Raw genomic sequence first — 17,599 nt, forward strand, 5'->3', positions numbered from 1 at the left:
CTCCTGTATATCCTGAAGAAAATGGTGCAGTAGGTATAAAAAAATACAATTTTATTCTGATGAATACTGGCTTTGTTATTTGGGTTTCACTGCAAAATTAAATGTACCTATGCCTAGTTAATGTAAGACTTTTGTATACCGTTGCACAGTTGTAGCACTATTATAACTTACACTAGCTGTGCCCGTGGCCTCCTCTATAAATGGGCTATTCAACACAAAAATAACTTTTTAAATAAGACCAGTAAGTTCCTGAGATTCGTTTAAGCAAAGTAACAAACAAACTCTTCAGCTTTATAATATTATAGTATAGATTCTAAGATGAAGCTTAAAATTACATTTATCCACAATAATGTAAGAAGTCAATTGAACTGACTAAGTATCTTTTACTACTTGGCCCATCAGTCACATAGAAGAAACTGTGACGTTCTATGGCAGGTCAAACGCAACTTAGATGGGAGGGCAAGTATGGAACAATCACGACATTCTCATTATTGTATTTAGATGATATTATAATAAGTGAGGCCCAACCTCAAGGGATCTTCAGTCAATGTGCTGACCTTTGTACCGCTTTCGGAATGCAACCTTTAGTAAGCTGATTCTAAGCAGATTACATGAGTATGTAGGCACTTTATAAACCTTAAAAACAGCACGGAAATTTTTCGTATCTACGCACTTGCTCAATAGCGTAAAGAGTTTTTATAAAACCTTGTAGTCAAAACTTCTTCAAAATGATATTTAACCACATGATAAATACCATATAAGACTTCGTGTCGGTCAAGAGACCAAATCTGTTTCTATTAGACCAAGAGTTATTACCGTCCATTATACATATTCGTGTTTCATTTTTATCATTGGACACTCAAAAAAGTATATTCGTTTGCTTCAGCCAAATAACGTCCACTGCGGGACAAAGGCCTTCCCCAAAGATTTCCACAATGACCTGCCCTGACAGGTGCTTCCCGCGACCCTAGATCGTCGGTCCACCTAGTAGTTGCTAAGCTATTTTTTTAAATAACTTGTGAAAAAACGAAATTAGCAAAGATTGTCTCGTCTACTGCGTCATACTTGCTTAATAGCCTAGAAAGGTCACGAACCCTGATGTGACTGATCTATGACTAAGCAACGCGAATTTTGGACTTAGCATACCATTTGCGTGCTCAGTGAAACTGTTACTTACGAAGTCTGCACAAAGGAAGCGAATCCAGTTATCAAAAATAATATAAAGTATGGGTATACGTATACCTACTATTTTCTGAGGATTATTGTATAGGGAAACCGAGGTACAGTATGTACAGTTTCAAATCAAGTGTCGCTACATGTCAGAAAATGATATACGTGATGCAAGGTCATTATCAAACTTGGGGTTGTCTACTAAGAACATTGCAAAACAATCGTGGTAACTAACATCAGTTTTCGTGTTATGTGAATATGATCTATCATCATCACTTTTTTTTATTTAAATCGACTAAAAACCTAAACCTACAATTATCCTTATCAACGCCTTAGTTCTTGCCTGTACAACAGGTAAGAACTATAAGGAAAAACATAAAAAACTTAGATTATACGAATAAAAACTAAACACTAATAAATATATCTATAATGTCCATAGGATTAAAATAAATTGATTAATCACTTTATCTCAACGAACAAGCACAAGGTTTATTGAAACTTGTTTATTAATACGATAAAATGCACCGAAAGAATTTAATAAGCGATTAAGATATACCTACGAATATGAGAAACGTATTTAAAACTCAAAAGCTATATTTAGATAAGAGAACGGGATGTTAAATTGACTGGTTTTATTTTTCAGTTGCAGTAGTCAAGTGCAATGATATCGATTAGGTTTGACGCAGAACGTCATATTCGCAAAATGTCATCGCGAAAAATTTTGTCACCTTCTCAAAAACTTACTTTCGCAGAATGTCACTTTCGCAAAAGGTCACTTTAGCAGAATGTCGTTCACAATTTTTTATTCCTATATTTTTTTAACAGAAAATGTTAGTGTCTTTACTATTTATTTTCAAGACAAGTGAGTCCTTTCTGTAGAATTGTTGCTGAAAAATTCCACATCTAGATGACAACCGGCTGATTTGAGGTTTCGTGTTAAAGATAGCATCCTCCAGGCTTGCGAAAGGAAAGCGAACATTTAGCGAAACGAGTCGTCGTTCTCACGAGAACTGAACGCTCAAATTGAATCGCGTTTTTGAAATTGCATCGCATTTTGATGATTGGGGTTATGACGTAACATTCTTTGTTGATATTCATTTGTTTTATACGATCTAAAAAGATAAGTATCCTTCTTTACCTTTCGTTATGTATTGGGGCTTAAAATCGGTACGATAGTATTATTAAGCACTTTTTTTTATTTATTTAAGGCAACATACAGTAATGTACAATCAATATACTTTTAAGTCTGATTGGCCTTAAATGTAGACTGATAGAGAATGCTGCTAATTTGTTTCTGTGAAAAACATGATTTATTAAAAAAGCTACACTTAGTTTGTACCAATCAATGACTCCTTTAAAGTATCATCAATGATGTATAGGAAGTTGAAATAAGCTACTAAGAAATAAGATGCAAATGCCGATTCGCTCGTTATGTACTTAAATACATATGAATGAAGCAATTAAAATAATATTATTTCTGTTAAATTATGCTCATTTATAAATCCATTATGGATATGATGGTTAGTCACAAACCTGAGCTAGGCAGGTAAACCAGGTAAAGTTCTTGTTATTTAAATCCTTACTCATCTACCATAGTATACTTTTCCCATATGGATTTTCTTGATCTGTAATTTAAAAAGTGAGTAATCGCTTTATAAACAGGCAGGTCTACATGAGTTTGTAGTCTTTAGAAGAACAACCAACCGACTTTGTCTAAAGTTAGTCATGAAGTCTGAGGCTGGGTTGCGCACCATCTTAATTTAGCTTTAACAAACATCAAAATGTGGCAAACTCCATACTAAAAGCACCGGTTATCGTTAAAGTTACGGTTAAAGTTAGGTGGTGCAACTCAGCCTGAAAGAAGGTTGATCAGTACCTAATGTATACGTTATTGAAAAATAAGCTAGTTATTTGACGAAACAGAACGTCCTACTGGAGTTAGAGATAGATAATACATTCTATTAGAGAAATCTTCTAACGACTTCACAATTTGTGATTATTATCTTCTTCTCTTCTTGTCGTGTCGAAAACAAACCTATACAGTGTCAGCCCAAAACTCCGCTACAAGAGTTGATGGCGTTGTCAGTTGTGATTATTTATTTAGGTAGGTATTTATGATCTATAAACGATTAAATAGACGAACAAGCAAATTCACCAGCTAAAGATATTTAATTACAGTAAAGGTACTAACGAACTTATAAAACTCTCATTATAATACGTAAGATTAAAATTAGTATAGGTAATTATGTGCATCCTTAAAAATTATCAAAAACAAACGATAAATTCCCAGGCAAATTAACATACATTATGGTGTATTAGTGCATATTTTTCATTCACTGGTATGATTTATAATAATGTTTTATCGTAACTACCTATATGTAAAGTGATACTTAAATGACTAATTTTTAAGACCCTCGTTCTTACTAAGAATCTAAGAATAAGAATAAGAAATTTTATTTTTTTTAATTTTATTAATTTAAGAAAAAGAAGCCGTAGTAGTAGAGTTCACAGCCACTGCACAAGTAAAATTTCAATAAAAAAAGATGCGGACAGTTTTGTTTTTTTAGTGTAGAAACTAAAAAAAAAACTTATAAAAGTATTGGTTATTTAAAATGTTTTGATTTCATATGCCTTATTCAAGGACAAGGACGCGACCTCGATAAACATTTTTGAAGACGATCCTCACAATATATTTTTAGGATTTAATAAGGACATTGGCCTAATAAATATTTACCTTATTGTATGTAAATCGTACTACTTAAAGTAGGTACGTATCAAAGTTATAAATGTAAAAAAACAAAATAATTTGGTTTGTAATAAATCTATCGATTTTAAACATAACTGATGTATTTTTTGCTATAATTAGGTTTTCATTTTCAGGAGGGCTTTTTCATATGTATTATTAGTCACTTCATGTAGGTATCTTCTAAAACTTTCAATACTATAGATGCCATTGAATACCAAAGAAGATACTGTATTTGACATTTAAGCATCTATTAGTGGGTGTCAAGGTGAACTTAACGATCTTTTATCACGAGCAACGGGTTTAGGAGCTTTAGCTGCGTCAGAGTAGGCACAAACCATAGAAATATAGACAGATGCCAACTAAGCGCCTAGTTCAAAACTCAGTGTCGCATTAGAAATTCACACACACAAAGTAATCAAAATATGTGCTCATTATCCACTGCGGTATCAGTACTCAACGTTCGAATAATCTTTAGTACTACGCAAGCAATGTAAACTGTTTACATTATAACGTCGCTGCTGTCATAATTGCTGTCACGAGCAATGTGTTCTGTTTTTGGGCGTATAGCTAGCTGCGACACCGGCCCCGCCCCCTCTTCACATCTCCCTTTAGTTACTGTGATCTGTGGTACAAACAATAGCATATCAAGCTTGACACTGTGACCTCTTATGTATTTGTAATAGGAGCTATTTTGCAAAGAAAATGTACGTCTGATGTGCTGTTGCTGTATCTAATAATTACCTACTTATGTATGAACTAACGAGCTTAATCGTAATTAATGAATTAGTTTTTAGGGTATTCACAGTGCAGTACTTCGGTATTTCTTTAAAAATCCTAGCTAGAGCTGGAGACATTAAAATACTTGTTCTATTACTACTACTTGCTCTATCTATACTGAAAAACTGCAAGCACAGGCTAAGTAGTCGCTTATTTTTTTTTAATTTTGGGAGAATTTTAAAGTTGAATTATGAATTTCAGAACTTTTATGTTCAAGCGCAAAACGCAAGGAATACATTAACCTCACAAAACCTCACTCGCCATGGATTTTTCGCACAAATGCATACGCAAAACGTATTTTTTCCTTTTTCATAACCTATATTTAGTCTCAGGAACTGGAGGCTCGAAATTTGAAGCCTCGTCGTGAGTCAGGGCCGTCGGACGGGTCCCGCATGTCAGTGTTCCCACCTTAGGGAATTTTACCCTAAACTTAGGGTATTTTTAACATTTGGGGTATTTTTAGGGTAGAAAATTATTTAGGGTAATTTTCAAGGTAAAATAAATATAAAAATTTTTCAATGAAATGTACGATTTTAGAAAGAATAATAAATACTGTAAATGACATTTCTTTTTATGACTACTATGGATGGATTCCAAGAATGTTTGGAATCTGTGTAGTACTTATGATAGTTTATAATAAAATTAAGTCATTTATTGATTTGGTTTATTTAATAAAATTTTAGGGGAAAAATCTAATTAAGGGTAAATTCGTCAAACGTTAGGTTTAGTTAAAAAGATCTGAGGTAGCAACACTGCCGCACGTGCACAGTCATCAGACTACACATTTAGTTGCAAAACCACTCGTATTACAACTGTTTAAGATGCATGTGGTTAGTTTGGTGTGCGGTCTTCTGTACATGTAGCTAACGTACGATGATATACTGTGGATATATGTACTTAATATATCCACAGTATATCATCGGTGGGGTTAAACTCTCATATACCTTACTTCGCAAAATGGTTCCAATATATTCGAGGATTCATGAGCAAGAGTTAGATCTAAGTTATTGGTTGTAAAATTTTGGTTTCTAAGAAAGTTATAAAATAGAGCTTTTGCCAGGCAAAGTTACTGGAAGAAAAACAAAATTCAATCCAGCGACCTGGCTCGTGGGCCATGCTAAAAGTGGCACAAGTCACTGGAAGACTCCTGCTGCATCGAAAGCTCAAGCTCTACACGTAAGGTTAAAATATCCCATACTATACGAGAAAATTATTCTTCCAACAGAGATATTTAAAAAGGTTTATTCTTGACTATAAATCTTTATTTCGGAATTAGATTATTAATCATAAAATTTTAGCATCATTGTAGTAAGAAAGAGACACCTTTATACGCTAGAAAGGGATAACAAAGTACAATAAACGCAGGATAACGTTCTCTAAACGCGATGAGCCTTCGAAGAACGGATCAAAAAGCTTGTGTTGCTCAAAAATAGACTTATTTTATTTGCAGTTAAGGTTTCTTTCGCGGTACTATATCACCGATGACTCATCCCTGACCGTGAAAGATATAGCGAGCGACCGTTGGAACCCAGAGCAGGTAGACGCAGAAGGGTCACTCTCTTATCGTACACTTAAAAGGTCACAAAGGTTGCAAGTACTACAACTTTTTGGGACGTAAGTTTTTTATTTATTTATTTACAATCCAGTCGCCCAAACCATTTTTAATTAAAGAGCCATACTTTTTTTTTCATAAAGAAAGAAGCAAATAAATGCTGGACAAAAACGACGAAGTTTAGGTTCAAAGCAAAAGCAGAAACAATGCTTAATGCAGATATACCAAACAAGCTCCGCGAATCTAGACACAATAGATAATCAATTGTTATGACATTAATTAATGCCGTCTGGGACTCAATCGGTTAAAGCGCGAAGCAGAAACTATAAACCAGAGAATCATAAAGTTTGATTTCATTTTGACAGGTATAAAATGCGTAAAATCATCTACAACAAGAACTACTGTATGTGTATTTCCACTGTGGTTGGGAATCACGAAACAGTTTTTTCTTTAATATTTAAAATGTAAACAAGAATGCCTCCGGTTTGCATGACGTGATGATTCCAAAGCTTACATGTATCACAACGATAGAAATAAAATACAGATTATACAGATTTATAAATGAAACATTTATTTAATTTACCTACCTATTGAAAACTTTGCAACAAGAAATGCGCACCTATAGGTTCTCAAACGTCCGAAATGATCAATCTAGTAATTATTCCGCAATTACTAACGAATTCCTAACATAATACAAAGTTAGTTAAAACTACATTTGCGGTATTGATTTCCTTAAAATCTTTGAAATTGATTCATTCATAATTGACTTATGAGTAACAAATGAATGTGCACTATCTCACATAGTTGATGAGTGATTTAAGCATTTGCCAGACACCCTTATTGTGCAAACAAAGTTGGAATGCAAGCGATTACGTTGTAGGGCAAATAGTGCGGGGAAATATTTTTATCGATATTTATCGTAATGCTATGAAATAATTATAAGCATAACTTTAAGCGCTGCATTAAGTTTCCTGTTTAATAAGGTATTTTTGTTTATTGCCACATTATGTATTTGTTAATTTGCTTTGTAATTTATTTACAGAGTGTACGAGTATTGGCACTCACTTGCTACAGTCCCTCATCCCATTGTACCTACTATAACTATAATTTATAATCACAAACTAACTTTTTTCGGTGGTTTCGCCCGCGTATTATTCAGTCTGTCATCATTACAATTTACTCTGTAGTAGTCTAAGTATGGCACTCAGAGTAAAGAATAATGTACCTTTCTATTAGTGAAAGAATTTTCAAATTCCGTTTCAAAAAGACAAAATAAAACATCGATATTAAAGCTATCGACAACGATACATGCAACACATAACTAACCGCATTTGCCTCCCTCGCATCCTTTCATTCATAAGCCCAGGTAGGCAGATAATGCAGCCGTCGGAAATCGTATGTCTTTCGTCGCATTGTTAGAGCACATATAACGCAAGGCTTTATCACGGTCGTTTGAGCTATATACGTCTAATTAGCGCTAGAATTAATTAAAGTCCGTCTTTAAATCATAAGTCTAAAGGATAGACTTAGATAGTTAAGATGACTTCAGAGAGCTCTAGTCTGCAACTGCACCTAAAAATGGGATTACAATACTTTATGTAATTTATAACAATTTAAAAATCTGACATCCGTATTCACAAACGATGCTTGCTACTGTGAAGCAGCAACGCTATCCGAAGACGAACGCACAGCATTGAATAGAGCTCTGTGATTGGTTCATGTGTGTCACTTGTCTATGGTATATAGACTTTTGATTTTTATAAGACCTCATAATAATGTTTGTGAATACGGGTGTAACTTAGATAACGTGTGGTTGATTACCCTAAAGATCATTGAAACAGTTCAGTCTCTATTATAGTAAAGTTACATCTTATTTTAAAAAATACATCTGATTAAATCAAATTTTTCAAAACTGAAATATAAGAAAAATATTGCCTACCTTGAAACAATTGTTTTTTTTTATCAATGCCTACCACTATTTACATAAATTGTGAGTGAGCACTTCTTTAGACAACCTTTGAACCGCGTAGAGCACTGACGTAAATTCAGTTAAACAAAAGGTAAAATACCTGGTCCTAAAATCGCGTCAAATCCCATTTTTACGTGCATGAAACAATACATTTTATGACCTCAAAATATTGGGTTTTAAATGACACACCCGTTACCTGTGGAATACCTTATGTTAGTCATAAATTCTTCATAATTTGTGGTGTTAAAACTGAAACCAAATAACTGTATAAGTAAGAAATATTTAATAATGTGGGATTAATTTCGTGTAGTGCATCGTTGCTAGTGCAAGTGTTTGTTACGAGCCGAAACCTTTTTTATTAGAGTTGGATTTGCAGTGGCCAGTCACAGGATCTTAAGTAAGTTTAACTTTAGTTACTCATTAGTTTGTGTTTCTTCGATTTTGTAGGCTTTAATGTCCTTTAAAAGCCTTGAACGTGCCGATTATAGTTCAAACATACTGCCAAAATCTGTTGCCATGGGCTTAAACTCTGTCATACATTTAAAATATTACTCACATGAAATTGATGAAATCTTTATTGCACACCACACAAAATAAGTACTAACTGAAAATAATACCATGGAACTAAGCAAATTCAGAAGTTTTCATCGATGAAAAGTCAATTTCACCTAGATTTCTCAGTTTTTTTTTTTCGGCAATTTCAGCCGGAGTTCGGTTTTTAAAGACAAACAGTTTCTTGTATATTCAATCAACAATGTATTTCTTTTTTATAGCAAGTGCTGGAAGTTTCTCGCTAATCTCTACGTGCAAACTTGTAGTCAGAGGGCTGAGTGTGAGTTTTTTTTCAAACGCGCTCACTAGTGAGCGCGTTTGGTGTAAACTCACACTCAGCCCACTGATCTTATCTTGAAACAAATTGTCCATAAGCTAATAAGCTAAACATCGCAAATCAGAAACCGTCCTTTAAAATACGATCAGTTCAATTTGTACAAAAGAACTGACGGAGCCTGTGATTCGTATCAGTTACCATTGGAAATGCATCAAGAAAGTGCAGTGTCGAATGTCACCTAAGTGGGTGAAGAGATGACCCCGTCACCCGACCGTGGGGCAAGTGGCTGTTCACTGGGGCGATACGTCACGCTTGTGAACAGCTTTTGTTGCTGACCCCCATGTGGTTGAGACATCCAGTTGATCCTTGATTTGTTGCAAGAAATTAATGCATTAAGTTTTTTGTAACGTAATGATCATTGATTTCTTGCAAGAAATGTATTAAGTTGTTTGGGTTGAGACGTTGTATTTGCACAAAAGTTTGGATGTCTGGATGTTTGTTACTGGATTTTGATGAAAATTTGCAGTATTATTGTTTATAACCCAGAATAATATATAGGCTATAATTTATGACGTGCTGTGACAAACTAAATTTCACGTAGGTGAAGCCGCGGGCAAAAGCTAGCATTGTCATAAGTGAATAATTTGTACATTTTCAAAAGAGGTGATAAACTATTGATATATCAATTAACTAGCTAGCCCGGCAAACTTTGTACTGCCTATGTTCATTAGAAATTATGTAGCAGGATTCAAAACGGTTCAGTAGTTTTGGAACCTATTCAATACAAAGAAACAATCAAATCTTTCCTCTTTTCATGTATTAATGTAGATGAAACACGTGTATTGGGCCAAATAAGACGATGTGTTTCAAAAACCATAAATTACTATACCCAATAACTTAGCAAATCCATAAAAACTAAATTTTATTATAATCAAAAGAAGAGCTCAAATTGGAATCCGTAATTTTACTATCATCATCGCTCACGACATACTTACCTACCAGCTGATTTTCTAATAAATTATTTTCTTAATGATAAAAGCCTGAAATTGTGTTTACGATAAGTCGCCGTAATTTATCGAAAGCTTCGGTAATTTGAAAGCTTTTCATCAAGGGTGATGACTTGTAAGTTCAAGTAATCACTTCGGTTGAACACATTACCAAAGGTAAAGATGGGAACTTCATATTATGTAATTCTTAACGCGACGTATTTACACGACGTGAACCTTTTTTTTACAAGTACCTTTGTAAAGCTGTGTTGAGTGTTGCGCAGTGAGCGCCACGCAGTGATTCTACAAGCTCTCGCTTTGAGAACGCATTGTGATGATAATGTAATTGATTAATTACATTTTCCGCAATATTTCACTACTATTAATGAGTGTATGAAAGATTTGGTTTATATTTCGTATATTTTTCGTTTTCTTCCATAAATCTTTTGTAAACAAAAGTAGACCTCAGAATACTCCAGATAAACAGTAACTTTGCCATTATTATTTGGTATTTTAAAATACTATCGTATAACTTGCTGGCCAATAGTGAATTCGGTCACAATGCCCTTTTCAAATCGGCAGTCCATTCATCGGACCTTCCCATACAAATGGCTTACTAGCATTAAATCACTATTGTTATGAACTAGAACAAAAGAAAATTAGCGTAAGCCAAGAAATGCAGTTTTGAAATACGTCGCACGTTTTCAAATGCTATGACTATTATGACTGCGTGACCCTACTAATAAATTGAAATTAAAGTAAAAAATTAATCTTAAAAGGATATTTTTGTCGTTAGCCACCTTCTTTCACATTAGTCTAGCTACGAGTATAATACCATAAGTCAGGGTTTCCCAAACTAAGGGTCGCGACCCAGTGGTGGGTCGCGAACGAACATTGAGTGGGCCCGCCCTGCCTGTAGAACCCACTTGTATTAGATGAGTCGTAGCCCAGACAACTTTGGGAACCCCTGTCATAAGTCACTTGCAAACCAATAATTTCATAACTAAAACACCGTCTTTTGTAGCTTAACAAACCGCAGTATCGCTTGTTTAGCCATCATCCGCAAAAAACAACGTATACGTTGCTACAATACGTTAGATCTCATTCTAAAGCTTAGCTGCTAACCTGCGGAATGTAACCCGGACAAATTTGGTAGACCGGGAGCTTTCTAAGCTTTTTGTTTACCGTTTGCGTAAAGCTTAAGCCGCACGCATACAACAGCTTTGCTACATCACTATTTATATGTATGTAGTCTACAAATATTAAGGCTGAGTTGCACCACCTAACTTTAACCGTAACTATAACGATAACCGGTGTTTTTGTATGGAGTTTGATAGATTTTTGAAGTTAAAATAAGATGGCAACACAGCCCTAATTTTGTTTGGGTAAATCAATTAAAACCATGTATACTCGTATTTACGAATATAATATGTACTTGTAATTTGGTGTGATGTCGAAGAATCAATAACGCGTGTTTCAATATTTGGACATAGTTACGCTACAACGTTCCAACCCACAAGGTGGTCAAAATTGAGTTTTCGAGCCCAAGCTAGGTATATGCAAAAATAGCCACTTTCTATGAGTTCATCTGTGGAACGTTGATTTTTTTAAATGAAATATCGTATTTAAGTAGTTTTTAAATAAACAATATCTCGATAAATTATAAACTGTCACGATCCGTTTGCAACAAAAATAGTTGTGTAGTTTTAGTTCACGTACACCAAATTAAATGCTTTCAAGTGTTGACAGAGACCTAAATACCTACTTTAGTACTGACCTGGTAATGAAATACCTACCCGTATACACAATTTTTGCTGATTTCTCATTACACGGTACTGTTTATATTGTAACATAGAATTTTACCGTTAACTCAGCGTATATTTTCGTATTAGAACTCTAACATTTTGAAGAGCGATTTAAAGCTGAGATTGTCAAGTATCAGTATCCACTTGAAAACATGTGTTTTACTTTTTTTTTCGTGATTTCGTTATTGGTGTTTAGTCTCAGAGAGTTGGTTTATTTAAAAATAGATTGTACTTGAAAAAAATAAGCTGGGTTCAAATTCTAAGTTCTCTATAACGTATTTAAATGGTTCTATTTCTGAGCAAAATTTTCATATCACCTTTTTCATAAACTATGTACCTAACTATGACGCATATTTACATACACATACATACATTGCGAATTCGTGATGCTTTAAAAATAAGTCTTTAGCGACGAAACCTCTGACAGAGTGACTCGAATTTGCAAATCAAAAATATCAAATATCATAAAATCAATGTCAAGGAACCCCAAAGCAAATTGGTTGGAACTTGATATTATTAGTTTTCCGCCTCCGACGACATTCTATTGTCCTTGCGTGATTTTTTGCCCAATAAATAGTAGAAAGGAACTGATTAAGTCAAATCTAATGTTTTTAACCCATTCCTTTGTTTTCATTTAAACAAAGCTATTTTTAATTATATTTTCTGTCAAGGAGATTTAGTAATTAACCCCATCAAAACAAGTGAATGTTGTATAAAAAATAATGTATTAGAGCTGTAAAAGTAACTTTATTTAATAAAAAATGCAGTAGTCTCTGAAATGTTTAAAACAAAGTCGAATCAAGTGTTGTAATTATACGACATTTATGAATAGTCTGTCAAAATGTAAATCGTTGTAGAAATTACTCTACCGTAAAGAGGAAGAGGTTCCCCAACGAACAACAGATGGTAGGATAAGATATCGCCAAAAGACGGGACAAGTGCGGAAAAGGGAAAAAAGTATTCAAACCGTCTGTCCTTTTCAAATCGGCCGCGTAGCAGGTGGGCGAGAGGTGGCGCACGTGAAACCGCCACTCGTGCGCGCGCCGCGGACGCAGCCGCTTCCAATTTTGAATCCGGATCGTTAACGACCATATTCAAATTTATTCTTTTTAAAACTTAAAAAGTAAAGTGCCAGTGCCACGAACTGTTTGAGGATTTTGTGACTGTGTGCCATTGTGAAACTTTTTGGACAGGTTGGTTTTATTTTTATTTCATGGTGACAGGTATTACTTAGCGCTTTAAAAAGTTTTGTTCCCCTGATTTAAAAATTGGATAGGTCATAGGTTGTACGTTATTGTAAACAAAACTTGAAACCTCTATGTTGCATGTTTTTGTGCTTTTACGGAACATAGAGCACAAAAATATTAAAAGCTGAGGCGAATAAGTTATGTAGAGAAAGATTTCAACGAGCGCTAAGCGGTTGATTTAAATGTAGGTACCTACAATAGGTAGGTACTTAATATTTATTATTAAAAACTTAAATAGCCACGTATTGTTGATAAAAAAGTACAAAAATAACACCATTCACAGTTTGAGTATGAGATTTCAAAGATCTTCTTAAAAAAGTTGGTACGATGGAAAATAAGTGCAAATTACTATTTTTGGAATTAAAAAGGGTTCATTTCAATTTCATACACGTTTCTTGGTAGTTATTAACGCTGATGCTTTATTTGTGCATTGATGGTATTTTATTTTGCTAACTCGATAACCTAAACGTGATACTTTTGTTTTGTTTGCGTATCATATCGTGTTAAGCAGGTGGACATTCATTTATGAATCATTTTACTGTCTTAAGCAATGGAAATGTAATATTTGTAGACGAAATATAGATTTTTTTATTAAGACACGAATAAGTTGAAGAGGAGCTTTTAAAGCTGCGGGCGTACAATCGCCGTTTAATTATTTTCAAATCTATCTGTTTCCGTCACTCATACTGAAATTCCGATTAGAGCAAAAGAGATGCATAGATCCGAAACTTCCCTGATAAAAGTTTATAAGGTAAAACATGACTGAAAATTGTATTGATTTCTTGTGTTAATAATAATGCGATAACTACTCGTATTTAGCGTAATAACATTTTTATTTAACTTATTTGTGTATTAGTTATTATTGTAGGTAATAATTATGAGGAAATAGGTAACAACAGCAGGTAATTCGTGTATGAAATCTTCCATTTACACGTTTCGCTGTCGACTTATCAAGTTTATCGTTGGTCATTTTTCGATGGTCCCAAATATTTTTTGGTAAACCTAAGTTCAACATTCAAAATAAGTGGCTGCTTACTCACGTTTACGTATTAACAAACCAATCTTTAGTTTTAATTCTGACGTAGATTACATTCACTCTAGTTAGTTAAAAAGCTCATTTTAGTAATTTATGTACGCACTATTTTCATAAAACAGTGATCCTAATATAAGGTTCTTCTAGAATTTTTGGTGCAACTAATAAAAAGTATAAATAAATCTCCAAATTTAGATCCGGATGTGGTCAATAATTTGATAGACGTAAATATGATCCGGAACAACATCACAAACCAAAAATATTAAAATGAATTAACATTACAATCTTCTTAATTAATAAGTTATTTAGGCATTAAATTGGACAACAGGTTTCGTTGCAAGTTAACTGCGATTTAACAATCTAAAACGGTATTTATTGCAACTTTGTTGCTGCTCGATGCTTGGACCCGATTGCGTAGAGCGAGAGAACTAAAGTCATTAAAAATAATAAGGCACCAAGTACGTGAATATTTAAAGCATTTTTTTTATTCTCACCGTGATAATCTAATTTTAAAGCTGTTTAATTTATTTGTACTCAAATACTTTGCATAATTAAAGCTTTGAATACTAACTCGCTGTTTTTCGTGAAGTAGTAACTACTCAAAAATTAAAAGTAATCGTTGAACGAATTCAGAAGTACAATAGTAATTTCTCGTGTAATGGTAGAGCATTTCTTCACTAACGAATTATCTGAATCAATGTTAATTGTTATTGTATATGATATTGATATTTTAATTGAAAGAAAAAGATCAGAATTCTATAATTAGATATTAACAGATAACTAATTATCATAAGAACAGGATATGATAATTTTGAAATTAAGATCGGTTTATGAATACGGTCATGATTGTCTCCCCTCCCCTAGCTTAAGCTCGAGTTACGTCATTATACTAAATGTCCGTTATTGATAAAACTCACTATAGCATCGGACTATGTCGGTTTTTATGTCTATGGTTACTAAAAACGTGTTCACGTGTTTGGTGTTGCATAAATAATGAGCGTATCTTTATTGCGAATAATATTTCCAGCTATTTATAGGTTTTAGGTGTTGAAGAGATACAAATGTACCTATGTGAATAGAGCTTTATTTCGTATCTAACTAGCAGATAATTACCTGTATATTTAAAAAATATCGTTAGCAGGTAGAGACTTTTTTACTGCCGAATATAGTACCTATTATGCTCTACCATCACACTGAGTGGGAGAGCTTAGGCTGATGATGAGCAGTGGTACAAACAGAATCCCGGATTTTGGAAGTAATCGCTTCCTACACTGCCTGAAAGGTGCCTTTGCATCTTTTTGTGTTTATGTAAATTGACAGTTTTGATTGGTTAGGCGAAAAAATTAAATGGCTATCGTTTAAAACTACAATAAATAATATTTCTCAAAGCACAGCCTTCCAGCGTACCTGTTCAAAGTTCATAGAGGCCTTGAGACTCAATTATTGCACTTTCTTTATTTACAAACAAACCCCAGGGTTTCGACAGGACCAAGTGCGACAAGGACAGCCTCTGTCTGTGGCCGAGGAGTGAGAGAGACGAACAATTCGGCGGTGGCACGGTGCAGTATGCGTTTTTGCTGCGGCGCACTGCATTCTGCGATTAGGCGCAAGTCATAAGATTCAAGTGTATCTTTGCAATATTTATGACACAGAGTTATGCACGATGTTGACTTATAGGAGCCATAGTGAAGATTAAAGAGCCTTCTTTTACGAGTAGGAATTCGTTTGCATACCCAAGATATAACAATGGAAACAAAAATTGAATTTTTCAACACTCATGTGACCTGCAAACGGTGAAACACGTGTTTTTCTTTTATCCCGTCACCAAATCATTATTCATCATCATTAAGACCTCTAGAGGTTTGTAGGATATAGGATTTCCCCTCAGATAGGCAACTGGGCTGGGCTGAACTGTTACAACGTCAATGACATTTGAAAATCCTCTTATTTCCCTTCACGTGTAGACTTGATTTGCACATCATAATTAGGTGTAAAATACCATATATACTAATATTATAAAACTGAAGAGTTTGTTTGTTTGTTTACTTGAACGCGCTAATCTCCGGAACTACTGGTCCGATTTGAAAAATTCTTTCAGTGTTAGATAGCCCATTTATCGAGGCTATAGGCTATGCAACATCACGCTACGATCAATAGGAGCAGAGCAATAATGAAAAATGTTGCGAAAACGGGTTTTCACGCGTACAAAGTCGCGGGCACAGCTAGTAACTACATAAAATGACATAATTTAGCTTGATAAGCTATCGTTCTTACCCGCAAACCGCTTATGCCTTGTTTCAAGGCGTTAGACAAAAGCGTCCGCTCGCCGGCCTTCGTGCAACCGGTCCCAGCTTACTTTCGTATTGCAACCACGCGCGGTATTTCATTCCACGCTTGCCACCACCACTCAAGTCTTATCCCCACGAACATAAAGTTCAAAATCCAACCAACACACCCACAATACGATCTAATAACCCGTAATCTTTGGCTAACACCTGTAACGATTTTTAGGGACAATTTCGTTATATGAAGCAAGTTCTTGAATAATGCATTCCACTGAAATACACGGTTCTGAAACTAATGAATATTCAGGGCCTATTAGAAAGAGTCGATTGGCTGTGAAATATTTCGCGTTTGGTTGTAAATATTCAAGCGTTTGCGACTTTTGCTCGTTTAAGGGCGAATTTAGTGCTTTTACAAGGTTACTGGAATATAAATTATGCTCGCGGTTTGATTCTGTTCCTTAAAAATAATACCTATATTGGAACTCCTGCATTTTAGTACAAATACTGATCTAAAAGTTTATGGTTTTTAAAAGTTACCGATACTATCTTTTGCTCTACATGTCAAGTTTGTCCCAGAGACTCTACCACGCCTACGTCTTTGCTCGACAATATAAATCACGTTTCTAGTCACATTGTCCTTCAGACATAAGACATTCATCCCACCTAAACTGGTCCGCAATAAGCAATAAAGCACGAACTAATTGCATCTAATTTTCACGACATGTTTCAGTGTTAAATTAACAAGAATTAAGAAAAAAACAGACGGAAACAGGAACGGAAAATGTATTTCATTTTTATTTACTAATTACAATTTTTTTTCAAAACAACTTAAAATAAATCTTCCATCGTGCGAGTTATAACATCTAAGGTCATATTGGTTTTAAGTTTTTGAAACCGCCAAAATGTAAATAATACCTCTACTGATAAATAGTATACAATAATTAAACGCAATATTATTTTCCTTTTCCATACCTATTTTCCTTGATATTGAAATAACGTTTACTATAATCTGAAAGTACCTAAGTAGGTACCTATAATAATCATCGAGCAAATTGAAAAGTATGATCGCCAGCTCATGACTCTACTAAATATAATATTTTTCTTTAAAAATTTTGAACTTTGTTTCATAGTAAAGTAAGATTCAAAATCAAGGAAAATTTCTAACTTCTATTAGCGACCATGCTTTATAATATTTCATAA

General features: G+C 34.2%; 1 protein-coding gene across 1 annotated transcript in view; it reads left to right on the forward strand.

The window, feature by feature from the left end:
• The first annotated feature begins 12,855 nt into the window (after positions 1–12,855).
• LOC135084506 (proteoglycan 4-like) overlaps positions 12,856–17,599 on the forward strand; it is a 144,656-nt gene continuing 139,912 nt past the window's right edge. The window contains exon 1 of the mRNA XM_063979286.1: positions 12,856–13,027. The gene's annotated coding sequence lies outside the window, so the exon portion shown is untranslated. The remainder of the gene's footprint in view (positions 13,028–17,599) is intronic.

Source organism: Ostrinia nubilalis, chromosome 2, assembly GCF_963855985.1.
Source record: "Ostrinia nubilalis chromosome 2, ilOstNubi1.1, whole genome shotgun sequence".
NCBI classification, from domain to species: domain Eukaryota; kingdom Metazoa; phylum Arthropoda; class Insecta; order Lepidoptera; family Crambidae; genus Ostrinia; species Ostrinia nubilalis.